Below are 18,286 nucleotides of genomic sequence, written 5' to 3'. Positions count from 1 at the left end.
TCAAAAATATTTTAATTTGTGTTCCGAAGATGAGAGAAGGTCTTACGGGGTTGGAACAACATGAGGGTGAGTAATTACTGACAGAATTTTCATTTTTGGGTGAACTAACCCTTTAAGCAAAAATTGCATGCTAAATTGCATAGTAATTCAACACAGTAGCAAGTAATGTAAATTTACACTTAAAACTATTGTAAAGTACTGTAAATTTGACGTTTTTTAGACGTCAAGGCATGTTAAAATCAAATAAACGTAAAAACAATTAATTTTACACATTTATTTTGCAGTCTGTCTAAACTCTACATTGAATCAGGAGACACTATAGAACACATTAAAGGGATAGTTCACCCCAAAAATCTTTGGAACACAAATTAAGATATTTTAAGAAATCTGAGAGCTTTCTGTATCCTCCATGGACAGCAATTATTTTACTTTCAAGGCCCGGAAAGATTGTTAAAATAGTCCATATGTATACAGTGGTTAAACCTTAATGTTATGAAGCGACGAGAATACTTTTACTGCGCAGAAACAAAACAAAACAAAATAGAATACCGACTTTATTCAACATTTTTCCTTTCTGTGCCAGTATCCGATGCTGTTCACGTGATGTGTTCTCGATCATGCATGTGATTGCATTGCGCACAAAAAGTATTCTCGTCGCATCATAACATTGAGGTTGAACCACTGTAGTCACATGGACTATTTTAACGATGGTTTTACTACCTTTCTCGGACTTGAAAATGGTTATAACATAGTAGTCTATAGGTGGGATCAGAAAGCTCTCAGATTGCTTAAAATTTTCTTAATTTGTGTAGAACAAAATTCTTGTGTTTGGAACATCGTGAGGGGATGTAATTAATGACAGATTTTTCAATTTTGGGTGAACTAACCCTTTAATAGCTTCAGTAAACTTCTTACTGCATAACTACATCTAGCTTAAAGGAACACGCCGACTTTTTGGTACTTTAGCTTATTCACCGTATCCCCCAGAGTTAGATAAGTCCATACATACCCTTCTCATCTCCTTGAGTGCCTCTGTTTGACGCACCCACCGCTAGCTTAGCTTAGCACAAAGACTGGAGGTAAACAGCTCCATCTAGCATACTGCTCTCAATAAGTGACAAAATAACGCCAACATTTTCCTATTTACATGTTGTGATTTGTATAGTCACAGTGTGTACAAATAACAAGGTCATATGAGACACAACCATCTTCTAACTGTATACATACTGGGAACTATATTCTCAGAAGGCGAAGCACTGCTACTTCTTTGGAGTGATTTATTCCAATTCTGAGCAAACTCTCTGCTCCTCACCACAGGGCTTCTCAGGTGCTGTGAGAAAATCACTCCCCAAGTAGCAGTGCTTCGCCTTCTGAGAATATAGTTCCCAGTATGTATACGGTTAGAAGATGGTTAGAGTCACTGTGACTATACAAATCAGAACATGTAAATAGGAAAATGTTGGCGTTATTTTGTCACTTATTGGGAGCAGTATGCTAGCTGGAGCCGTTTACCTCCAGTCTTTGTGCTAAGCTAGGCTAGCGGTGGGTGCCTCAGACAGACTTACGACAAGCACGGAGATGAGAAGGGTATGTATAGACTTATCTAACTCTGGGGGATAAGGGGAATAAGATAAAGTCACAAAAAGTCAGTATGTTCCTTTAACACAGATACTGTGTTTCATTAGCCGTTCTTAAATTGGAACACAACTTACATTAGATTGACATCCATTCGAAGTCAATGAGCTTCCTGATAAGAGTGCAGACTTGCTGGTTCATGTGAGCTCTCTGCCTCTTAGATTTTGTGCCCGTCTCTGGGTTGATGCCCAAGAAGCACCTACAAACAAAAAGACAGAAGAAACCTGTTAGTTTAATTCATGTGATGAAAAAGGTGTCAGTTCCCAGTCACCATCTTCAGTGGGTCACTGCTTTTGCAGTGCAGAGTCAAACTAAAGTTAGCTCCGTTTAAACAAAGGTGTAATTCAGGTGTAAGTACTGTAATTCAGAAAAAAAAAAATGCATGGAACTGAACTGAAAAACATTTCCATCACAAACACAGTCAAGAATAGACCTTCACCAAAGTAGAGGTGTGTGATTTACCTAGGCAAAGCATTCGCACACAACAATTTACATAATTTACATGTTCCGTTTGCAGAGGATGGAGTAAGAGCCTGTTGCCTGTCCATCTCCCTATGGCTGTTTCTACTTGTACTCTTCCTCCTAGAATTATTACCCGTTCACAGATGATGTGATTTCAATGTTAAGTCAATGCAAAGGCGCGTTTACGCGCGTCTATGGCAAGCCAAATTAACTTTTATTCATTCGCAGGATATGTATTCTTGATATCAACAATTCAATTTTTACTAGTAACAATGTTAATTCTTGATATCAACAATTACATTTCCACTAGTAACAATTAGAATTTTTGATATCAACAATTACATTTTCACTAGTAACAATGTTAATTTTTGATATCAGGAATTAGATTTCTACTAGTAACAATTGCTATTTTTGATATCAACAATTCAATTTCCACTAGTAACAATGTTAATTCTTGATATCAGGAATTGTATTTTCACTAGTTAAATGTCACCATAGGCTTCCATTCAAATTTAATTGTTGATATCAAGAATTGCTTTCTTACTAGTTGAAATTCCGATTTCACATATCAGAAATACAATTCTTACTAGTAAAGACCTTTATTTTTGATATCAGTAATCACATGGTTACTAGTAAAGACGTCTATTCTTGATATCAACAATTTAATTGTTGATATCAACAATTTAATTCTTGATATCAACAATTTAATTGTCACTAGTGCCAATGTATGGCAAGCCAAATTAACTTTTATTCATTCGCAGGATATGTATTCTTGATATCAACAATTCAATTTTTACTAGTAATAATGTTAATTCTTGATATCAACAATTACATTTCCACTAGTAACAATTAGAATTTTTGATATCAACAATTCAATTTCCACTAGTAACAATGTTAATTTTTGATATCAGGAATTAGATTTCTACTAGTAACAATTGCTATTTTTGATATCAACAATTCAATTTCCACTAGTAACAATGTTAATTCTTGATATCAGGAATTGTATTTTCACTAGTTAAATGTCACCATAGGCTTCCATTCAAATTTAATTGTTGATATCAAGAATTGCTTTCTTACTAGTTGAAATTCCGATTTCACATATCAGAAATACAATTCTTACTAGTAAAGACCTTTATTTTTGATATCAGTAATCACATGGTTACTAGTAAAGACGTCTATTCTTGATATCAACAATTGAATTGTTGATATCAACAATTGAATTGTTGATATCAACAACTTAATTGTCACTAGTGCCAATGTTCATTTCTGATATCATGAATGTAATTGCTACTAGTAAGAATGCCATTTTAGATATCAGAAATTACCCTCCCAATTGTTGATATCAGAAATACATTTTCAGATATCAGAAATGAACAGTGTCACTAGTAACAATTACATTTTTGATATCAAGAATTAACATTTCAACTAGTAACAACTAAATTGTTGATATCAAGAATTCACATTTTTACTAGTAAAAATGTCATTGTTGATATCAAAAATTATATTTTTACTAGTAAGAAATACAAAGCTGATATGTGAATTTAGAATTGTAACTAGTAACAAATGCATTTTGATATCTGTAATAGTTTTGGCGCCGTTTTAACATTTAAACATGTGAATTGTTGATATCAGCAATTTAATTCTTGATAACAACAATTTAATTGTTGATATCAATAATTGAATTATTGATATCAACAATTACATTTCCACTAGTAACAACACTTATTCTTGATATCAACAATGACGTCATCACTCGCAGAAATAAGTTCATCATATCAACAATGAAATTACAACTAGTAATACACTTAATTCTTGATATCAGTAACTTAATTCTTACATGTTAAAATTGCATTTTCACTAGTAAAAATTGTAATTTAAGATATCATTAATTCCTTTTTGGATATGTGCATATCAATGAACCCCTTTTTGGATATGTGCATAATTTAATGACGAGTCCAACCCTTTATGAATGTTTATGGAGGATAGACGACAAGGTAAAGAGTCCAACAGAGAATGGGCACATTCGATTGCCCTTTCCTGAAAATAAAATGCTCCTGTAGGCTATTTTTAATAATTATTTTTTATTTTATTTTGACAAAGGCTATTCCACTCCGCCTACCAACGTGTGTTAATGTTTGTCAAAAGTGCAAAATGACTTCATTAGCCTACTGTGGCGCAGATGGTAGAGCATGAGGCAATTATTTTTGGAGGCGACAGACCCGGGTTCGATTCCGCCTTCTGCCGAGCTTTTTACTTCATCCTTTTCACGTCCCCTATCACATCGAAAGGCATATATTTTCAATAAAACTCAACGAAATGATCGAAAAGTGGAAAATAACGTGGATATTGTGTAAGGCTAGGGCTAGTTGTAGGGACGGTTTCCATTTAATCATTTGTAAATAACAATTATAATTTACTCTCAATATGTTATTATTGTAGCCTATACTGTTTTATAATGTAGCCTAATACAATAATGAGGTGCACATATTGGTCACTACTTGCAATAAGCAACACAAACAGCATCAAACTACTATTACTGTAAGAAAATACTCATATTATCAAATAGGGTAAATACAATCTATTGCTAATAAAATATGCTATTTTCACTTAGTGTAAATATAATTCATTGTATTTAAATAGCCCCTGCCAAAATCAAATTCTAAACTATCAGCCAATTTCAAGTGGAAGATTAAGGCTGTAGTATTAATTTTTCAGATTTCTAAGGATTCTTCTAAGCCTTTTTCAGTTTTATTTAATAATTTTGCAGACGCTTTTATCCAAAGCGACTTACAAATGAGAACAATAGAAGCAGTCAGGTCAACAAGAGAACAACAACAGTATACAAGTGCCATGACAAGTCTCAGTTAGTCTAGTACAGAACGCATAGCCAGGTTTTTTTTTTTATATTAAATATGAAAAGAAAGAAAAGTGCTAGTATTAGTTGGTTAAGTGCTTGCGAAAAAGATGAGTCTTAAGATGTTTCATGAAAATGAGTAAAAACTCAGCTGTACGAATTGAGATTGGGAGGTCATTCCACCAGCTGGGCACAGTCCAGGAAAAGGTCCGTTAGAGTGATTTTGGATCTCTTTGGGATGGCACCACAAGGCGTTGTTCACTTGCAGAGCGCAAACTTCTGGAGGGCACATATGATTTAACCAGTGAGTTTAGGTATGTTGGTGTCGTGCCAGTGGTCGTCTTGTAGGCAAGCATCAGTACCTTGAATCTGATGCGAGCGGCTACTGGTAGCCAGTGTAACTTGATGAGGAGAGGAGTAACGTCAGCTTTTTTTGACTCATTAAAGACAACCCTTTTTGCTGCATTCTGTATCAGTTGCAAAGGCTTGACAGTACATGCAGGAAGAGCCAGGAGGACATTACAATAGTCCAGTCTGGAGAGTAGACAAGAAGTTCTGTGGCTTGCTCTGACAGGAAGGGTCTAATCTTCCTAATGTTGTATAAGGCAAAATCTGAAGGACCGGCTCGTTGTAGCAATGTGGTCTGTGAAGTATAACTGATGATCCATCATAACTCATAGGTTTCTGGCTGAATTGAAAATAAATGCAATAAATGTGTATAACCGTAGTGTAGCGACAGTAGTTTAATATTATTGGTGTGCATAGAAATATGTTTAAAGCTTGTAGATAATTTACCCCAATAAAACAAACTTGATTAAATATACAGTATCTCACAGAAGTGAGTACACTCCTCACATTTTTGTAAACGTTTTATTATACCTTTTCATGTGACAACACTGAAGAAATGACACTTTGCTACAATTTAAAGTAGTGAGTGTACAGCTTGTATAACAGTGTAAATTTACTGTCCCTTCAAAATAACTCAACACATACCCATTAATGTCTAAAGCGCCGGCCACAAAAGTGAGTACACTCCTAAGTGAAAATTTTCAAATTGGGCCCATTAGCCATTTTCTCTCCCTGGTGTCATGTGACTCATTAGTGTTTCAAGATCTCAGGTGTGAATGGGGAGCAGGTGTGTTAATCTAGCTCTCACTCTCTCATACTGGTCACTGGAAGTTCAACACGGCACCTCATGGCAAAGAACTCTCTGAGGATCTGAAAAAAAGAATTGTTGCTCTACATAAAGATGACGTGGGCTATAAGAACATCGCCAAGACACTGAAATTGAGCTGCTGCACGGTGGTTTAACAGGATAGGTTTCACTCAGAACAGGCCTCGCCATGGTCAACCAAAGAAGTTGAGTGCACGTGCTCAGCATCATATCCAGATGTCGTGTTTGGGAAATAGACGTATGAGTGCTGCCAGCATTGCTACAGAGGTTGAAGGGGTGGGGGGTCAGCCTGTCAGTGCTCAGACTGCTTTAGATTGGTCTGCAGGGCTGTCGTCCCAGAAGGAAGCCTCTTCTGAAGATGATGCACAAGAAAGCCTGCAAACAGTTTGCTGAAGACAAGCAGACTAAAGTCATTACTGGAACCATTTCCTGTGATCTGATGAGACCAAAATAAACGTATTCCCTTCAGATAGTGTCAAGCGTGTGGCGGCGACCAGGTGAGGAGTACAAAGACAATGTGTCTTGCCTTCAGTCAAGCTTGGTGGTGGAAGTGTCATGGTCTGGGGCTGCATGAGTGCTGCCGGTACTGGGGAGATACAGTTCACTGAGGGAACCATGAATGCCAACATGTACTGTGAAATACTGAAGCAGAGCATGATCCCCTCCCTTTAGAGACTGGGCCACAGGGAAGTATTCCAACATGATAACGACCCCAAACACACCTTCAAGACGACCACTGCATTGCTAAAGAAGCTGAGGTGAAAGGTGATGGATTGGTCAAGCATGGGCATCGTCAAATGGAAGGTGGAAGAGCACAAGGTCTCTAAGATCTTGAAGAGGACTCCAGTGTCAACATGTGATGCTCTGGTGAAATCCAAGGCCAAGGTTTCATGGGCTTTCATAACATTGAAATGGCTGAGACAGACATGAGAAAGAGGTTCAATAGACTTTATCATTCCTCTTGTCCACCGCTGCTTCATATTGCATATTAGGACACGACTCATTCAGGTAGCCAGCGATATTATAAAAAAAAAAAGAAAAAAAAAGGTCCAGTAAAACGTTTGTATGATGCATTATCCCCTTTAATGTTTTTCCTTTTGGTTGTTTTTTATTTTTTATTTGATGTATTAGAGGAAAGTGTAATAAAACCAAAAATAAACGCCTGAAAAAACGACATGAAGTCACTTTTAAAAATAAATGAATGCCTTGTTCAATTGTCCTTTTAAGTATCCGAAGGACTTGGTGGCCAATAAAAAGAAACAGCATCAACTTACTTTTTTACAATTAACAAACAAAATAATAATAATAATAATAATAATAATAATAATCCAGCCATAATATAATTTTGAAGTTTTAACGAAAAAATAAATTAAATAAAGGAGGAGCCGTTTCTGCACGTGGACGTTCTTCTGCCATCTTTGGCCAATGCTGACGCTTGAACGAGGGGTGTCGGAAAATCTCATTAATATTCATGATCTCCTTTATTTTTGATATCAGTAATCACGTGGTTACTAGTACAGATGTCGATTCTTGATATCAACAATTTAATTCTTGATATCAACAATTTAATTCTTGATATCAACAATTTATTTGTCAATAGTAACAATGTTAATTCTTGATATCAACAATTCGATTTTCACTAGTTAAAATGTTGATTCTTGATATCAGGAATTAGATTTCTACTAGTAACAACTGCTATTTTTGATATCAACTATTTAATTTCCACTAGTAACAATGTTAATTCTTGATATCAACAATTCAATTTTCACTAGTAACAATGTTAATTCTTGATATCAACAATTCAATTTCCACTAGAAACAATGTTAATTCTTGATATCAGGAATTGTATTTTCACTAGTTAAATGCCACCATAGACTTCCATTCAAATTTAATTGTTGATATCAATAATTACTTTCTTACTAGTTGAAATTCCGATCTCACATATCAGAAATACAATTCTTACTAGTAAAGACCTTTATTTTTGATATCAGCAATCACACGTTACTAGTACCGACGTCAATTCTTGATATCAACAATTACATTTCCACTAGTAACGACACGTATTCTTGATATCACAAATGACGTCATCAGAAATGCAAAAATGCGTTTATCATATCAAAAATGAAATTACAACTAGTAATACACATAATTCTTGATATCTTTAACTTAATTGTTACATGTTAAAATTACATTTTCACTAGTAAAAATTGTTATTTTAGTTATCATGAATTCCTTTTTGGATATGTGCATAGCAATGAACTCCTTTTTGGATATGTGCATAATTTAATGACGAGTGCAACCTTTTATGAATGTTTATGGCGGATAAACTTCAAGATACAGAGCACAAAAGAGAATGGGCACATTCGATTGCCCTCTTATAAAAATAAAACGCTCCTGTAGGCTATTTTTAATAATTATTTTGTTTTTATTTCGACAGGGACAATTTAACTCCACCTACAAACGTAGGGTAGTGTTGGTCAAGGATGTTAAAAGACATTAATGTACTATCGTTTTCTGTGGCGCAGATGGCTAAGCGCCAAGCATGTACGTTTTGACGCGACGGACCTGGGTTCGATTCCGCCTTTTGCCGAGCTCTTTCTTTATCCTTTTCACGTCCCGTATCACATCGGAAAGGCATGTATTTTCAATAAAACTCAACGAAATTATCGAAAAGTGAAAAATAACATGGATATTGTGTAAGGTTAAGGCTAGTTGTAGGAGCTCCGGAAAGTTACCGTTTGGATGGCGTTTAATTTCAAATTAAATAGCATTAGTGCATTGCATACATTTGAAATACATCGATTAAAATTTGCAACCACACATATGACGTTATATTACTTAACATTTATTTAAGACACTTTTTCGATTATATATCGAAAGCAATTTAGAGAGAATTGGCTATGTGGAATATGTGGAATCTGTGTACTAGGAATATGTTACTACATTCCAGTTCACCCAGTAGCCTATTGCAGGCGGTGTTATGCTAAATAGAGTGTGGTGCTGATGTGCATGTTTCTAATCTTTTCCCGCTTTTATTTATACAGTTGTGTTTGTATTTATTGTCGTTTTCAGCTGTTTGTCATGTATGAATTATTCAGAATGATTATTTTAATAAAACATGTTTTTTTTTTTTCTCACCGTCATTGTGAATTGTACCTTGTTTAATTGGTTCTGTGCATTACTTTAATTTTAACGTATTACTGGAACACCTGTATAGATTGTGGATGTAATCAAAATAAGTACTTTTCTATATCTGGAGTTTTATATTAAAGATTGTAGGGAATGTTGGGCTGGCTGGCTCTGAGTACACCTCTCACGTTTCGTATTTTTATTATACCTTTTCTCGTGACAGTACCTGAAGAAATGACACTTTGCTACAATGTAAAGTAGTGAGTATACAGCTTGTATAACAGTGTACATATATTTACCATTCCTCTTGTCCACCGATGCTTCAAGTACCGGTTAACATGTTATATAAAAAATTATTCCTTTTAGGACACGATTCATTCATGTAGCCAACGATATAAAAAAATAAATAAAAAAAAAAAAAAATAAAGTCCAGTTTGTATGATGCATTGTTATCTGTTATATTTTTTCCTTTAGATGTATTTTTTATTTGATGTATTAGAAGAAAGTGTAATAAAAACAAAAATAAACACCTGAAAAAGCGACAAAACGGTAATATTTAAAACTAAATTAATGCCTTGTTCACTTTTCCTTTAATTATCCGAAGGACTTGGTGGCCAATAAAAGGAAACAGCATAAATGTATATATATATATTTTTTACAATTAACAATTTTTTTTTACAAATGAATCCGGCCATAATATAATTTTTCAAGTTTCACTGAAAAAAATAAATAAAAGAGGAGCCGTTTCTGCACGTGGACGTTCTTCTGCCATCTTTGGCAAATGCTGAAAAAGGAGGAGTGTCGAAAATCTCATTAATATTCATGATCTCATTACCATAGCTATTCTTACATGTAAAAATGGCATTTCTACATATCTGTAAAAGTATTTTTACTAGTTAAAATGTTATTTAAGATATCAGTAATTCTATTTTCACTAGTTGCAAGGACAATTTCAGATATCAACTGTCTTTGTTGATATCAACAATTACTTTGTTACTAGTAACAATGTGAATTCTTGATATCAACAATTTAGTTGTTACTAGTTGAAATGTTAATTCTTGATATCAGTAAATGTATTTCAACATGTTACAATTGTTATTTTTGATATCTGAAAAATAATTTCTGATATCAATATAATTTCTGATATCTAAAATGGCTTTCTTACTAGTAACAATCACATTCATGATATCAGAAATGAACATTGTCACTAGTGACAATTAAATTGTTGATATCAAGAATTAAATTGTTGATATCAAGAATAGACGTCTTTACTAGTAACCATGTGATTACTGATATCAAAATAAAGGTCTTTACTAGTAAGAATTGTATTTCTGATATGTGAAATCGGAATTTCAACTAGTAAGAAAGCAATTCTTGATATCAACAATTAAATTTGAATGGAAGCCTATGGTGACATTTAACTAGTGAAAATACAATTCCTGATATCAAGAATTAACATGGTTACTAGTGGAAATTTAATTGTTGATATCAAAAATAGCAATTGTTACTAGTAGAAATCTAATTCCTGATATCAAGAATTAACATTTTGACTAGTGAAAATTGAATTGTTGATATCAAAAATACATATCCTGCGAATGAATAAAAGTTAATTTGGCTTGCCTATTGGCATTCCCAGGTTAAAAATAATTGATATCAAGAATTAACATTGTTACTAGTTGAAATATAATTCCTGATATCAAGAATAAGCATTGTTACTAGTGGAAATGTAATTGTTGATATCAAGAATTAACATTGTTACTAGTGGAAATGTAATTGTTGATATCAAAAATTATAATTGTTACTAGTGGAAATGTAATTGTTGATATCAAGAATTAACATTGTTACTAGTGAAAATTGAATTGTTGATATCAAGAATACATATCCTGCGAATGAATAAAAGTTAATTTGGCTTGCCATAGCCAATGTTCATTTCTGATATCATGAATGTGATTGTTACTAGTAAGAATGCCATTTTAGATATCAGAAATTACCCTCCCAATTGTTGATATCAGAAATACATTTTCAGATATCAGAAATGAACAGTGTCACTAGTAACAATTACATTTTTGATATCAAGAATTAACATTTCAACTAGTAACAACTAAATTGTTGATATCAAGAATTCACATTTTTACTAGTAAAAATGTCATTGTTGATATCAAAAATTATATTTTTACTAGTAAGAAATACAAAGCTGATATGTGAATTTAGAATTGTAACTAGTAACAAATGCATTTTGATATCTGTAATAGTTTTGGCGCCGTTTTAACATTTAAACATGTGAATTGTTGATATCAACAATTTAATTCTTGATAACAACAATTTAATTGTTGATATCAATAATTGAATTCTTGATATCAACAATTACATTTCCACTAGTAACAACACGTATTCTTGATATCAACAATGACGTCATCACTCGCAGAAATAAGTTCATCATATCAACAATGAAATTACAACTAGTAATACACTTAATTCTTGATATCAGTAACTTAATTCTTACATGTTAAAATTGCATTTTCACTAGTAAAAATTGTAATTTAAGATATCATTAATTCCTTTTTGGATATGTGCATATCAATGAACCCCTTTTTGGATATGTGCATAATTTGATGACGAGTCCAACCCTTTATGAATGTTTATGGAGGATAGACGACAAGGTAAAGAGTCCAACAGAGAATGGGCACATTCGATTGCCCTCTCGTGAAAATAAAATGCTCCTGTAGGCTATTTTTAATAATTATTTTTATTTTATTTTGACAGAGAATATTGAACTCCGCCTACCAACACGTGTTAATGTTTGTCAAAAGTGCAAAAAGACATCATTACCCTATCAGTTAATGTGGCGCAGACGGTAGAGCACGAAGCAATTGCTTTTGGAGGCGACAGACCCGGGTTCGATCCCGCCTTCTACCGAGCTTTTTACTTCACCCTTTTCACGTCCCCTATCACATCGAAAGGCTTATATTTTCAATAAAACTCAGCGAAATTATCGAAAAGTGGAAAATAACGTGGATATTGTGTAAGGCTAGGGCTAATTGTAGGGAAGGTTTCCATTTAATCATTTGTAAATAACAATTATAATTTACTCTCAATATGTTATTATTGTAGCATATACTGTTTTATAATGTAGCCTAATACAATAATGAGGTGCACATATTGGTCACTACTTGCAATAAGCAACACAAACAGCATCAAACTACTATTACTGTAAGAAAATACTCATATTATCAAATAAGGCAAATACAATCTATTGCTAATAAAATATGCTATTTTCACTTAGTGTAAATATAATTCATTGTATTCAAATAGCCCCTGGCAAAATCAAACTCTAAACTATCAGCCAATTCAACTGAAAGATTAAGGCTGTGGTATTAATTTTTCAGATTTCTAAGGATTCTTCTAAGCCTTTTTCAGTTTTATTTACATTTAATAATTTTGCAGACGCTTTTATCCAAAGCGACTTACAAATGAGAACAATAGAAGCAGTCAGGTCAACAAGAGAACAACAACAGTATACAAGTGCCATGACAAGTCTCAGTTAGTCTAGTACAGAACGCATATCCAGGTTTTTTTTTTTAATATTAAATATGAAAAGAAAGAAAAGTGCTAGTATTAGTTGGTTAAGTGCTTGCGAAAAAGATGAGTCTTAAGATGTTTCATGAAAATGAGTAAAAACTCAGCTGTACGAATTGAGATTGGGAGGTCATTCCACCAGCTGGGCACAGTCCAGGAAAAGGTCCGTTAGAGTGATTTTGGATCTCTTTGGGATGGCACCACAAGGCGTCGTTCACTTGCAGAGCGCAAACTTCTGGAGGGCACATATGATTTAACCAGTGAGTTTAGGTATGTTGGTGTCGTGCCAGTGGTCGTCTTGTAGGCAAGCATCAGTACCTTGAATCTGATGCGAGCGGCTACTGGTAGCCAGTGTAACCTGATGAGGAGAGGAGTAACGTCAGCTTTTTTTGACTCATTAAAGACAACCCTTGCTGCTGCATTCTGTATCAGTTGCAAAGGCTTGACAGTACATGCAGGAAGAGCCAGGAGGACATTACAATAGTCCAGTCTGGAGAGTAGACAAGAAGTTCTGTGGCTTGCTCTGACAGGAAGGGTCTAATCTTCCTAATGTTGTATAAGGCAAATCTGCAGGACTGGCTCGTTGTAGCAATGTGGTCTGTGAAGTATAACTGATGATCCATCATAACTCATAGGTTTCTGGCTGAATTGAAAATAAATGCAATAAATGTGTATAACCGTAGTGTAGCGACAGTAGTTTAATATTATTGGTGTGCATAGAAATATGTTTAAAGCTTGTAGATAATTTACCCCAATAAAACAAACTTGATTAAATATACAGTATCTCACAGAAGTGAGTACACTCCTCACATTTTTGTAAACGTTTTATTATACCTTTTCATGTGACAACACTGAAAAAATGACACTTTGCTACAATTTAAAGTAGTGAGTGTACAGCTTGTATAACAGTGTAAATTTACTGTCCCTTCAAAATAACTCAACACATACCCATTAATGTCTAAAGCGCCGGCCACAAAAGTGAGTACACTCCTAAGTGAAAATTTTCAAATTGGGTCCATTAGCCATTTTCTCTCCCTGGTGTCATGTGACTCGTTAGTGTTTCAAGATCTCAAGTGTGAATGGGGAGCAGGTGTGTTAATCTAGCTCTCACTCTCTCATACTGGTCACTGGAAGTTCAACACGGCACCTCATGGCAAAGAACTCTCTGAGGATCTGAAAAAAAGAATTGTTGCTCTACATAAAGATGACGTGGGCTATAAGAACATCGCCAAGACACTGAAACTGAGCTGCAGCACGGTGGTTTAACAGGATAGGTTTCACTCAGAACAGGCCTCGCCATGGTCAACCAAAGAAGTTGAGTGCACGTGCTCAGCATCATATCCAGATGTCGTGTTTGGGAAATAGACGTATGAGTGCTGCCAGCATTGCTGCAGAGGTTGAAGGGGTGGGGGGTCAGCCTGTCAGTGCTCAGACTGCATCAGATTGGTCTGCAGGGCTGTCGTCCCAGAAGGAAGTCTCTTCTGAAGATGATGCACAAGAAAGCCTGCAAACAGTCTGCTGAAGACAAGCAGACTAAAGACATTACTGGAACCATGTCCTGTGATCTGATGAGACCAAAATAAACGTATTCCCTTCAGATAGTGTCAAGCGTGTGGCGGCGACCAGGTGAGGAGTACAACAAGACAATGTGTCTTGCCTTCAGTCAAGCTTGGTAGTGGAAGTGTCATGGTCTGGGGCTGCATGAGTGCTGCCGGTACTGGGGAGATGATACAGTTCACTGAGGGAACCATGAATGCCAACGTGTACTGTGAAATACTGAAGCAGAGCATGATCCCCTCCCTTTAGAGACTGGGCCACAGGGAAGTATTCCAACATGATAACGACCCCAAACACACCTTCAAGACGACCACTGCATTGCTAAAGAAGCTGAGGTGAAAGGTGATGGATTGGTCAAGCATGGGCATCGTCAAATGGAAGGTGGAAGAGCACAAGGTCTCTAAGATCTGGAAGAGGACTCCAGTGGCAACATGTGATGCTCTGGTGAAATCCAAGCCCAAGGTTTCATGGGCTTTCATAACATTGAAATGGCTGAGACAGACATGAGAAAGAGGTTCAATAGACTTTATCATTCCTCATGTCCACCGCTGCTTCATAATGCATATTAGGACACGAATCATTCAGGTAGCCAGCGATATTATAAAAAAAGAAAAGAAAAAAAAGGTCCAGTAAAACGTTTGTATGATGCATTATCCCCTTTAATGTTTTTCCTTTTGGTTGTTTTTTATTTTTTATTTGATGTATTAGAGGAAAGTGTAATAAAACCAAAAATAAACGCCTGAAAAAACGACATGAAGACACTTTTAAAACTAAACGAATGCCTTGTTCAATTTTCCTTTTAAGTATCCGAAGGACTTGGTGGCCAATAAAAAGAAACAGCATCAACTTACTTTTTTACAATTAACAAACAAAATAATAATAATAATAATAATAATAATAATAATAATAATAATAATAATAATAATCCAGCAATAATATAATTTTGAAGTTTCAACGAAAAAATAAATTAAATAAAGGAGGAGCCGTTTCTGCACGTGGACGTTCTTCTGCCATCTTTGGCCAATGCTGACGCTTGAACGAGGGGTGTCGGAAAATCTCATTAATATTCATGATCTCCTTTATTTTTGATATCAGTAATCACGTGGTTACTAGTACAGACGTCGATTCTTGATATCAACAATTTAATTCTTGATATCAACAATTTAATTCTTGATATCAACAATTTAATTCTTGATATCAACAATTTATTTGTCACTAGTAACAATGTTAATTCTTGATATCAACAATTTAATTTCCACTAGTAACAATGTTAATTCTTGATATCAACAATTTAATTTCCACTAGTAACAATGTTAATTCTTGATATCAACAATTCAATTTCCACTAGTAACAATGTTAATTCTTGATATCAGGAATTGTATTTTCACTAGTTAAATGCCACCATAGACTTCCATTCAAATTTAATTGTTGATATCAATAAATACTTTCTTACTAGTTGAAATTCCGATCTCACATATCAGAAATACAATTCTTACTAGTAAAGACCTTTATTTTTGATATCAGCAATCACACGTTACTAGTACCGACGTCAATTCTTGATATCAACAATTGAATTGTTGATATCAACAATTACATTTCCACTAGTAACGACACGTATTCTTGATATCACAAATGACGTCATCAGAAATGCAAAAATGCGTTTATCATATCAAAAATGAAATTACAACTAGTAATACACATAATTCTTGATATCTTTAACTTAATTGTTACATGTTAAAATTACATTTTCACTAGTAAAAATTGTTATTTTAGTTATCCTGAATTCCTTTTTGGATATGTGCATAGCAATGAACTCCTTTTTGGATATGTGCATAATTTAATGACGAGTGCAACCTTTTATGAATGTTCATGGCGGATAAACTTCAAGATACAGAGCACAAAAGAGAATGGGCACATTCGATTGCCCTCTTATGAAAATAAAACGCTCCTGTAGGCTATTTTTAATAATTATTTTGTTTTTATTTCGACAGGGACGATTTAACTCCACCTACAAACGTAGGGTAGTGTTTGTCAAAGATGTTAAAAGACATCGGAATATTATCGTTTTCTGTGGCGCAGATGGTTAAGCGCCAAGCATGCACGTTTTGACGCGACGGATCTTGGTTTCGATTCCGCCTTTTGCCGAGCTCTTTCTTTATCCTTTTCACGTCCCGTATCACATCGGAAAGGCATGTATTTTCAATAAAACTCAACGAAATTATCGAAAAGTGAAAAATAACATGGATATTGGGTAAGGTTAGGACTAGTTGTAGGAGCTCCGGAAAGTTACCGTTTGGATGGCATTTAATTTCAAATTAAATAGCATTAGTGTGCATTGCATACATTAGAAATACATCGATTAAAATTTGCAATCAGACTTATGACGTTACATTACTTAACATTTATTTAAGACACTTTTTCGATTATATATCGAAAGCAATTTAGAGAGAAATGGCTATGTGGAATATGTGGAATCTGTGTACTAGGAATATGTTACTACATTCCAGTTCACCCAGTAGCCTATTGCAGGCGGTGTTATGCTAAATAGAGTGTGGTGCTGATGTGCATGTTTCTAATCTTTTTCCGCTTTTATTTATACAGTTATGTTTGTATTTATTATCGTTTTCAGCTGTTTGTCATGTATGAATTATTCAGAATAATTATTTTAATAAAACATGTTTTTTTTTTTTTTTTTCTCACCGTCATTGTGAATTGTACCTTGTTTAATCGGTTCTGTGCATTACTTTAACTTTAAAGTATTACCAGAACACCTATGGAAAGCCTTTTTAACATTTAAAAGCTAGACTGGATGTGTGTTGCAGATATCTGTATTTCAGTTTTGCCTCGTCAAAAAGAACATTTCAGATATCCGCAACTACATTCTTCCTATCCATAATTGTAATTTCAGATATCCTTAAAGATATTATTCCTAGGACAAATGACATCACTTTCACCATTCATTTGTATGGGGTTTATAATTACAGATATCTACAATTCAGTTGCAGATATCCACTTTGTGAATTACGGATATCTGTAACTGAATTGTAGATATCTGTAATTCCTGTTTGAGATATCTACAATTTGATTCTGACTAGTCATAACTCCAGTTCAAGATATCTTTAATTCAAGTCAATTCAAGATATCTACATGTTCCTTTTCAGATATCTTAAATTAAGTTTTGACTAGGCGAAATGACGTTGTAGATATCTGTAACTGGAATTATGACTAATCAAAATGGCATTGTAGATATCTCAAACTGGAGTTAGGGATAGTCATAATTTAATTGTAGATATCTATTATCAAGTTATAGATATCTTGAAATTAAATTTGATTAGAGATATCTGAAATTTGAGATATCTGTAATTTTCATTCAGCCTAGTCAAAATGTAATTACAGATATCTTGAATTAGAGTTTTGACTAGGCGAAATTACGTTGCAGATATCTTTATGCAAATTAGGCCCGCATCGCACTTTAGGTGGGAGCAGAGCGTGTTGTTCTAATCATTCAAATTGCACCTGCTAACTTGTAATTAGCACTGATTAGCACCATGTCGGAGCAGCCAGGGGGCGAAGCAATTTTTAATCGTCTTTTTAATGCTGCAGCCCGTGCAAGACAGGAGCTGGCGGCGAGTAATGATTCAACCTTACTTTCCACAACAAGACGACTATTTCGCCGGCGAATACATCGTGTTCGAGGTATTTTTTCTTTTTTAACATCATATTTGCTAATGTGCTATCAGAAGTTCGGGGTAGTTGTTTAATAACTTGAAGCAAAACAGTTGCCAAAATGTATTATAGGGTCTTTGTGTGAATGTACTGGAGTCAAACGTTCATTTAAAATGATATTGACGACAAAAACTGTACTTTTAAGATTGACTGTCTTCACGGTCTAATGACTT

At 34.5% G+C, this 18,286-nt stretch overlaps 1 protein-coding gene and 1 long non-coding RNA gene across 2 annotated transcripts in view; both read right to left on the bottom strand.

The window, feature by feature from the left end:
- LOC113043678 (piggyBac transposable element-derived protein 4-like) overlaps positions 1-18,286 on the bottom strand; it is a 75,150-nt gene that overhangs the window by 31,453 nt on the left and 25,411 nt on the right. The window lies entirely within an intron of this gene.
- LOC113043839 (uncharacterized) overlaps positions 1-18,286 on the bottom strand; it is a 36,471-nt gene that overhangs the window by 1,145 nt on the left and 17,040 nt on the right. Inside the window, exon 2 of the long non-coding RNA XR_003275791.1 lies at positions 1,713-1,834. This is a non-coding gene — a long non-coding RNA (uncharacterized LOC113043839). The remainder of the gene's footprint in view (positions 1-1,712; positions 1,835-18,286) is intronic.

The sequence above is a fragment of the Carassius auratus genome, chromosome 25 (assembly GCF_003368295.1).
Source record: "Carassius auratus strain Wakin chromosome 25, ASM336829v1, whole genome shotgun sequence".
NCBI lineage: Eukaryota > Metazoa > Chordata > Actinopteri > Cypriniformes > Cyprinidae > Carassius > Carassius auratus.
Note: the sequence above shows the minus strand (reverse complement) of the source record. Positions and strands in the feature narration are given on the sequence as shown.